Source organism: Pezoporus wallicus, unplaced genomic scaffold (assembly GCF_028554395.1).
Source record: "Pezoporus wallicus isolate ANWC-B61680 ecotype Strahan unplaced genomic scaffold, APGP_CSIRO_Pwel_v1 contig_12477, whole genome shotgun sequence".
In the NCBI taxonomy this organism is placed as follows: domain Eukaryota; kingdom Metazoa; phylum Chordata; class Aves; order Psittaciformes; family Psittacidae; genus Pezoporus; species Pezoporus wallicus.
In genome coordinates, this window is record NW_026638222.1 from 90522 (window position 1) to 99100 (window position 8579).

An 8579-nucleotide genomic window follows, 5' to 3' on the forward strand; every position below is an offset into this window, starting at 1 on the left:
AATTCTCCTCTCCTGACCCCAGCAGAGATGCAGGAGCAGCTCAGAAGCGCTTCTCAACCCCCCTTTGAGCTCCACAGCCTCTTTTCACCCTTCCCTCTGGTGCCTTCCTGCCTCCTACATCCCACGTATCCGAAGGGGGATGCTGGAGCATCTTCAGGTACTGGAAAATGTAAAGGTATCCCAGCATCTGAACGGGCCTACAGCTTAAACCAGGGACATGTAGGCTAGATGTAAGGCAGAAGCTCTTCCCTATGAGCCCTCATCCCCCATCCAGCCTTCTTTAGGGTGGGTTTGGGATTTCTCCGCTCTGAGGGGTGCCTGCTCCTTCCGAAGGTGTTTGCATGAACCATTCCCAGTGGCCACCTTGAGGCCTGCATGTTGAGGTGGGGAAGGGGCTAACAAGGGCTCGTATTGCCCCTTCCTCACCATAACCTGAAATCTGGCACCTCTCTGGAAGCACCCCAGGGCAGCGCCAGCTTCTCCTGTGGGAATCTGCCTCCTTTTCTGCTTGTGTGTGTGTCAAGGTACAAACCTGATTGGAAAAAGAAAGAAATTAGTGCCAATTATAATCATGGTGCCAGGCTGCGGCTCTCCAAGGGAAAACTGTCATTTTGGCAGGATAAATGCAGCCCCGAGAGCTCTGGAAAGCAAACAGAGATGCGTGTCAATGGGCAGGCTCTCAATGCTCCCGAGGCCTCATGGAAAAGGGGCTTTTTCAGCCCAAAACTGAGCATCAAATGCCCTCTGCATGTTGAGAACCCCCAAAACTGCTCTGCCCCCCTCATGGGAGCCCCAAGGCGTGCACTGGACCACTCCTGCCTCAGCATCTCCACAGGGCAGGGGTAGAAGCACCACTGATGATGGGGATGGGGTCCTTTGCAAAGCCCCTGAGTGCAGAGGGAGCACAAGCCTGGAAAGCCACATCCCAAATACATTGGCTATAGGAGCAGGCAGCAGCTCTCCCCATCCTCCTCTCAGTGTGCAAGCCTTTGCTGCAAGGAGGGTGGAAACTGGAGGCGTGAAGGGTCTCCCCTTAACCTATAGCGAGCATTGATCCCTCCAGCACTTCAGGGATGGTGGCAGGAAGCCTCTCAGCAGCTGATCTCCAGCAGGGAATGGCTGCAGGAAGGATTAAGGGGATTAACATGGTCCAGGAGCTACTTCCAAGAGGTTTGCCACAGCCAAGCGCAGGGCAAGGAGAGGCCTTTACTGGTCCTCCCTCAGGACCATTCCCAGCCCTCCCAGGATGCAAGGAGCAGCATCTGTGGGGAGGAAAAGCCACTTTGGCCCAACCCACATTCCCAAATTCCCCCCGAATTCTCATAGAGAAACAAGGACCCCAGAAACTCACATGCTCCTTCATCACACATGTGCTCCATCCATCACATCCATGCTCCATCCATCACATCCATGCTCTATTCACCCCATGCTCCATCAATCACAACCACACGCCAGGCATCATGTACACGCTCCAGCCTCCCTTGGGAGGACAGGGACCAGCCCAATACCCTGCAAAGGGGCTGGAGATGTCCAAGGGATGCCAAGGGTGACGTTCCCCCTGTTTCATCTTTGTTCCAGCCTCGCAATGTTACCCCTCTGCTCCTAATAATTCATCTGCTCATTCGGTCTGCGCCAAACACCTCTTTCATCACCATTCCCCGCCATAGGAACAGAGCCACCAGTGAACAGACACCTTGAGCAAGCCAAGCTTTATTGTCGGCGATCCTTCGCTTGGGGTTGGGTTTGCCATGCAAGAAAAGCAGTGGGGAAGAAAGAAAGAGCTCTCTTAGAGCACCGCGAACAAGAGGGAGGCAGAGGGAAGCCGAAGCCTTCCCTTCATTAGCATGAAATTTGCTGGTAATTAGATTTCGGGGCATGAATATTTTAAAAACATGGAAAAGACAGGCTGTCAAAAACAGCCCGGCACCGGCAATTCCATCATGTGGGAGACAGAGACATCCACAAGCCATTAACACACATTTCCTGCGCTCCGAGACTGCCTTTCCTTGCTTTGCTCCTTTTCCCCTCCCAGCAGCGTGTTCTTCACCTGCAAGCAAAAGAAAACACAAAATCACTGCAGCTTCCATTGGAGATGGTTGCTTCCTGCTTTGCCATCATCCCAACGTGATCCTGGCGCTGGTTTTCCCTCCCTTAGCATCCTTCCCTCCCCTGCCTCCCACCGCAGCCTTGCTTAGCACAGGCAGGCCTGAGGTTGGGTCATCCATCAGACCTCCCCCCTCCTGCAGGACCAGATTAAATTAAGGCTGCAGGAAGCTCCTGTCTTGATCTTGAGGCTTTTCTGCTGAAAACACTGATTTTGATCACTATTTGCATAATTGTATGGTTAGGTGCTCACCGGGTCCCTAATGATATGATCTGTGTTCAACACCGCTCCAATGAGGGACGCTTGTGAGGGGCATAATAAACCACTGCTCTGTGCTCACCTTGGCTCTGGGCTAGGATCCCCTTCCCACAGCTCCTCCCTGCAGCCTCATGACCCCCAAAGCACGGTGGGGCCAGCCCCACACACAACCTGTGTGAGGACGTGCACCGAGGGCGATGCCAGCCCCAGGGGACAGGGGTTGTGGTCGGGATGCTGGTCCCTGCTACCAAAACAACCCTCGGCAGAGCCATCATCCTCTGATGGCTCCATCCGAAGGGATGCAGTTGAGACGCAGCACTGCGGGCATCACTCTTGCCCATGCTCCGTTTCCAACAGGACCAAAAGGTGGATGGGAAACAGCCCAGTCCCACATTTCCCTCTGTTTTCTCAGGAGAACTTTGCATGCCAGAAAGAAATCCATCCCAGGGGCTGTTTGTTGGGATCATTCAGGATCTGAGCTCGTTTGGAGGTGGGGGTATCACAGGGTAGGACTCATCCATGCCCGGAACCAGCACAGGCACCAGAGCACATTCCCTGTATGACCAATGCGGTGCCACCAACCCCATGGACGTGCCCAGGGAGGAGCTGCTTGCTCATGCACTTGTCAAGAGGACATCAAGTTAAGATGCTCCTGCTCATTGCAGGGGGGTTGGACCGGATGACTTTGGAAGGTCCCTTCCAACCCAACCCATTCTATGGGTCTGAGATCCTGTTCTCTCCTGAACTCTTCCTGTGCAAAGCATCAACATCTGGGGGGGATTTTTGCTTTCAAAGAGCCTGGGTTTAGCCCTAAATGGGGACCAAACACTTGAAATGCTCTAGAAAAGGGGCCTCTTTCCTCTGCACATCCCAAGTCCTTCGGAAATCAAGTCCTTATTATAACCGAGCCCTCAAAAAGCCTCTTGGGAAGAGGAAACTACAACAAGACCCCCCCCCAAACCCCCATTATTTGACCTTGCTGTTAAAATTCTCCATGTTAGATCCTCTCTTCACTATCACCGTGATCATCTCTGGCAAATTCAGCCTACGCAAAACAGCCCCACACAAAGCAAATCCTAGACCTCAACTCGGGTCATGCCTCCCCAAAATCTCCTTTGCAAAGGCTTTATCGGCCCGAGCAGGGAGTAGAAGCAGTTGGTACAAGGAGCTGAGCGACCAAATCAAAAGCATGTGAGCAGATTAAAGAATCAATCGCTCCGTTTGATGCGGAGGAAATCCCGCTAATTATAAAGAAGGGGCTTATTTCCTGGAGTCACTGTGTTTGAAGTCATCCAAACCAGGAATACTTCATTCCTTTATGGAATATGGAACACCGAGCCCCTTCTCCCACTCTCCAGTCCTCTGATGCCATCGCTGGCACCAGGGCTTACAGGGGGTTATGGTGATGTTCTTCCCTATGTGCCTATGCACTTATTGGGTCAAATGAAGCCCTCACATTGCCTGCCGGGACGTGTTTAAATGTGCTTTCAAAGGAGGTTGGAATGGAAAAGGTGAAAGCTGTGGTTTAGCCATGCCAGCTACCTGGCTATTACTGCAAAGGGGTGCGCGTTCCCTGCCAGCAGCTTTCACAATCACGTTCTTTGGAATGAAAGCAGATTGAAGGGGTTGCCCTCATCCTGATCCTTGAAAGGGGAAGGGGACTGGCAATGGCGTTATCAAACCTCACCCTCCACAAGCCCTTCCACAGCAGGAAGAGAGGAGCGAGGTGAGGCTTTTGGTTTATGGACACGGGTCGATTACACCCATGGACAGGACAGAACCCCTCGGTATTTGGAGGCAAAGAAGGGCTTCTCCTTTCCCAACTGGCATAAAGATGTTGAATGTTGAAGACTCTCTGATTTTCTTCATCTTTCCAGGTCAGGACATGCTTTGCTCAAGGGCAAACCACCCCTCTGCAGCTCCTGGTTCTGGAGCCAGGTGATGACCAGCACAACTTGCATTAAAACCCCAGCAATAATCCTCCTTTTGGAGGCTGAACAACGTGACCTAAAAGGTGCAGGCAGGGAAAGGCAAGGAAGTTCACTTGATCGAGTCTTGCCATCCTCGCTGCGGGCTCAGGGGGAGCTGGATACCCCTGAGTGCATCCCTGGCGCTGATGCTGCTCCCAGCCCCAGCGTCCTCAAGCAAAGCCACCCCTGGCTATGGAGCGAAGCCCACAGGGTCAAACCCCTCTCCCAGGATGAGATTAAGCTCTCTGAGCCCATTATTCCTCTAAAGGCAACCTCTGGGGAGCAGGTTTCATGCAGAGCTGCCCATTTCCATGCTGGGGCAGCACCAGGACAGCCCAGGTTTGGGTTTTGCTCAACCCTGGTTATGAGATTTGCCTCCTGCGCTTCCCTGCCTGGCCTCAGATGTTTGGGATGGACTGAGCAGCCGGATTTCTCCTTGCCCCATCCCTGGCAGTGCTCAAGGCCAGGTTGGATGGGGCTTGGAGCAAGCTGCTCTAGCGTGAGGTATCCCTGGTTTGGAACTGGATGAGCTTTAGTGTCCCTCAACCCAAAGCATTCTGTGATTCTATGGTTCTATGACAATAACACTTCCCTGGGCACCAGCATTTGGCCCTTCCTGGCTGGTAAGAGAACGGCAAGAAGGGAATTGGGTTTTATCCAAAGAGGCTTTCTAGGGCTGGAGATGATCTTCCCTCTAATCCATCTCAGTGACATGCGTTAGCGGTGGCCTTGGCAGTCCTGGAGCCATGCTTGGACCCGATCTCAAAGGGCTTTTCCAACCTGGTTGATGCTGATTCTATTCTATGCAGCAGCAAGGGGCAGCCCCAGGGCTGAGCTCCAGGTCCGTGCCTCAGCCATGACCTGCTGCAGGAGGAAGGAGCCTTGGCTGCATCCCCACTGCCAGAGGGATGGGCTCAGGGCAGACAGACCTGGACCCTCCCTGGTCCTACCGCTGCCCTGCATCCCACCTCCTCAACCAGGGATGCGGGGTTTCTACGCCCCAAGCACATCCCCATCCACCAGCCCTTCCTGTACGCTGAGCACCGGGACCTCAGCACTGGGGCGCAGGAAAAGGGTTTACTCCCTGCAGGAAGGGGTGAGCAGGTCCCCACGGAGCAGGGTGATTCTGAGCGGGTCACTTTGCCTTCATTATCTGCAGTTTGTACACAGGCATCATTAGGGATTCATTCGGTTTCCCTAGCAGCAGGCATTAGTCTGGTTCCCTTTCCCCCTTCCCTCGCCAGCGCCCTTTATTTTTAGTGTCTTATTTACAGTTTGACAGAGTAACTGTAACCCTTGCAAGCTACTCCAGCGGCTTTAATCGGGGGAATAATGGCTCCTGTCTGGCCATGAATAGAATTTAGGGGACAGATTGTTCCACACTCGCCCGGTGGGGTAATTTATTTATGTGCGCACTTGTCAGGAGGAGAAAGGGACGGGGGGGATCTGTATGCGCCGAGGACACTGAAAGGGAAGGGAGAATGGAGCCAAACACCCCAGATCCCACTGCACCCCCCCGCTTCCCTTGCTTTTGGCAGCTGAATGCCTCCAGTGGCCGTGAACTTGGAGGGGTTGAAAGCCCCATTCCCAGGCCCTCGGCACGTCAGCGGGGCCGCCGGGTGCCGGCAGCGGGCTCGGGGCTCCAGATGGGTCCGGCCGCCGTGGGCAGCCCTCCCCGGCACTGCCCCGCATAGCCGCGGCGCGGGGAGCACGTCCCATAGCAACCGTACAGTAGCGGGAGCACAGCGGGGGTCTGGGAAGAGAGGCAAAGCCCTCGGAGAAATACAGGATGGGGCCAGACAATGGCCCCTCTCATATCATAAATTACACGGCAGCAACAAAAGGGGATGGATCCGGCCCTCGTCCCCACTCCCGCAGCCTGGGTGCTGGCGGGCATCCTCGGACAGGGTCCGCTCTTCAGCGGGGACTGGAGCGATAGGACAAGGGGTGATGGGTTCAGACTGAAACGGGGCAAGATCAGGTTGGAGATAAGGAGCAAGCTGTTCCCTGTGAGGGTGCTGAGGCGCTGGCATTGGGTGCCCAGTGAAGCTGTGGCTGCCCCGTCACTAGCAGTGCTCAAGGCCAGGTTGGACACAGGCTCCAGTGGAAGGTGTCCCTGCCCGTGGCAGGGGTTGGACCTGGATTTAAGGTCCTTTGCAACCCAACCCGTTCTATGATCTATGATTCTATGGCAGTGGCAGCCTGATGGGTTTCCAAAGGAGGGAGGTGGTGGCGTTGCCCCTCCCAGCCCATGACATCTCCTGCACCTTCCTCCTGTCTCCACTCCACAGCAACCCTGCATGCTGCCCCAAAATGCTGCCAAGCATCCGATGCCTGCGCATGGAGTCATCCATCACATCAGGCATGTGGTCCCTCAGCCAGTGCTAACCAGGAATGGGGAGAAAGAGATCCTGGTGCAGAGGCGCGATGCTTTCTCCTTCTGCTCTTCAGAGAAGAGGCCCTTTTGCTCCTTTTCCTCTTGGTGGTTCAGATCCGGGAGCATTTTGCATCCAGAGCCAACAGCAGCAACGTCTCAGCTCAGCTTCTCCCATGAGCTTTTGCCTGGGTCTGGATGAGGCTCCATCACAGCCCGCCCTGGACTCCCATGCAAAGCAGGACAGCGGGATGCAGACAGTGGTGCCCTGCTTGGTCTGGCTTCCACCTATGCTGGGAGCCTTTCCCTTCCAAAACATAGCCTTCAAGTTAGCACGTAATGACAGCCTCTGCCCAAGTGAAGACCCTTTCTAAGTCACTGGTGTGGTATTAAGGCATCCCTGATGTCTACACACTTCTTACACCCACAACAGCCATGTGGGTACAGAGCATCTTTGCTCCTGGGGTATTACCAGTTTACTGACAGAGGTGCCTAGAGCTGGGTGAGACATAGGAGGACTAAAGCAGGAGGAAAGCACCAAGATGCCATCTCCAGGCCATGGTGCAGAGAAGCACAAAGTGTTCTCTGGACCTCCATTGCCTGCGGCACAGCCCATGCGATGCTCCTGGCGTTTCTCCATCACTGCTCCAGGACCAAAGGCTTGGTGTTGGCTTTTTGGGAGCAGAGGTCCTGCAGGTGATGAGGGCTCTCATCCAGCTCTGTCCCAGACACGTGCTCAGGATCCCACCTCCGGGGGTCACCACCATCTCATGGCCAAGAGATGCACTCAGACCTAAAAGCTGCTCTAGTCCCAGACTGCTTCGGGTTGGAAGGACCTTAAAGCTCCAACCCAGGGACACCTTCCACTAGAGCAGGGTGCTCCAAGTCCCATCTAACCTGGCCTTGAACACTGCGAGGGATGGGGCAGCCACAGCTTCTCCATTCAACCCATTCCCCTTCAGGGGGGATTCAACCCATTCCCCTTGGCAGAGAGACCAAGACTTCCCCTTGCTCGGCTCAACCCCAGCCTTGCACACACTCAAAGGTGCAAGAACGGGGTCTTTGCTGCCCCATCCCACCACGGCGACGGTCGGCAGCGAGACCTGCGGCACGGCTGCGTCGGGCCTGGAGGGGGGAACCCTCCTCGTCGGGGTACAATGAGTGTCTATTCTGCTGATCACAAGCTTAATCCTCTTTGGTTTTTAATTGGCATTTGGGCTAAGCTGATTTAAACCTCTTCACCTTGTTGGGTTCCCCCCTCCCCACTTCTTTCTCCTTTAGTTTTGGACCAAATAACAACGCTGCCATCACCAAGTCCCCGGCACAATGGCATCTTTGTGCGAGGGTGAGAGGAGAGGAAAGGGGAAGGGAGGGGGGGAGAAGGGAAATGCGCTGAACCCACTCGGCAACAATGCGGAGTTTGTGATTCAGACTTGACCACTGGCAAAGGACCCGCTTCAGCTGCGCCTGGTTAATAAACACACTGTCCCTTCCCGGCCCCTCTCCCCCCTGCCCATCACCTCCGCCTCGGGGCTGCTCTACCTGTGGTACCCATCCCCGGACGGATGCGGCATCCCTGCGCCCCAATGCGGTACCCGCATCCCACCCCGCTCTCACCAGTAGCGCAGGACCAATGCACAGCAACAGGATGGTGATGTCCCAGGGTCTTCTCCATCCCATCTGGTGTTGGCGTCCCTATGGCGAAGCCCCAGGAGCCCCGAGCAGCCTGGAGGGATGCTGCTGCAAGTCGTGGTCTACATCATTGTGCTCCAGGAGGAGGAGGAGAAGGAGGAAGAGGATGCAAGTGGGAGCAGCCACGGTGAGGGGCTTCTGCACAGGTCCCACTGGCGGGGCTCTGGTGCCTTTTGGACGT

At 55.1% G+C, this 8579-nt stretch overlaps 1 long non-coding RNA gene across 1 annotated transcript; it reads right to left on the reverse strand.

The window, feature by feature from the left end:
• Positions 1 to 1694: 1694 nt before the first annotated feature.
• Positions 1695 to 8496, reverse strand: LOC130599498 (uncharacterized). The gene is made up of 2 exons (XR_008972243.1): positions 8324 to 8496; positions 1695 to 2047 (listed from the first exon to the last, which is right to left on the reverse strand). It is a non-coding gene; the product is annotated as an uncharacterized LOC130599498 (long non-coding RNA).
• Positions 8497 to 8579: the final 83 nt, after the last annotated feature.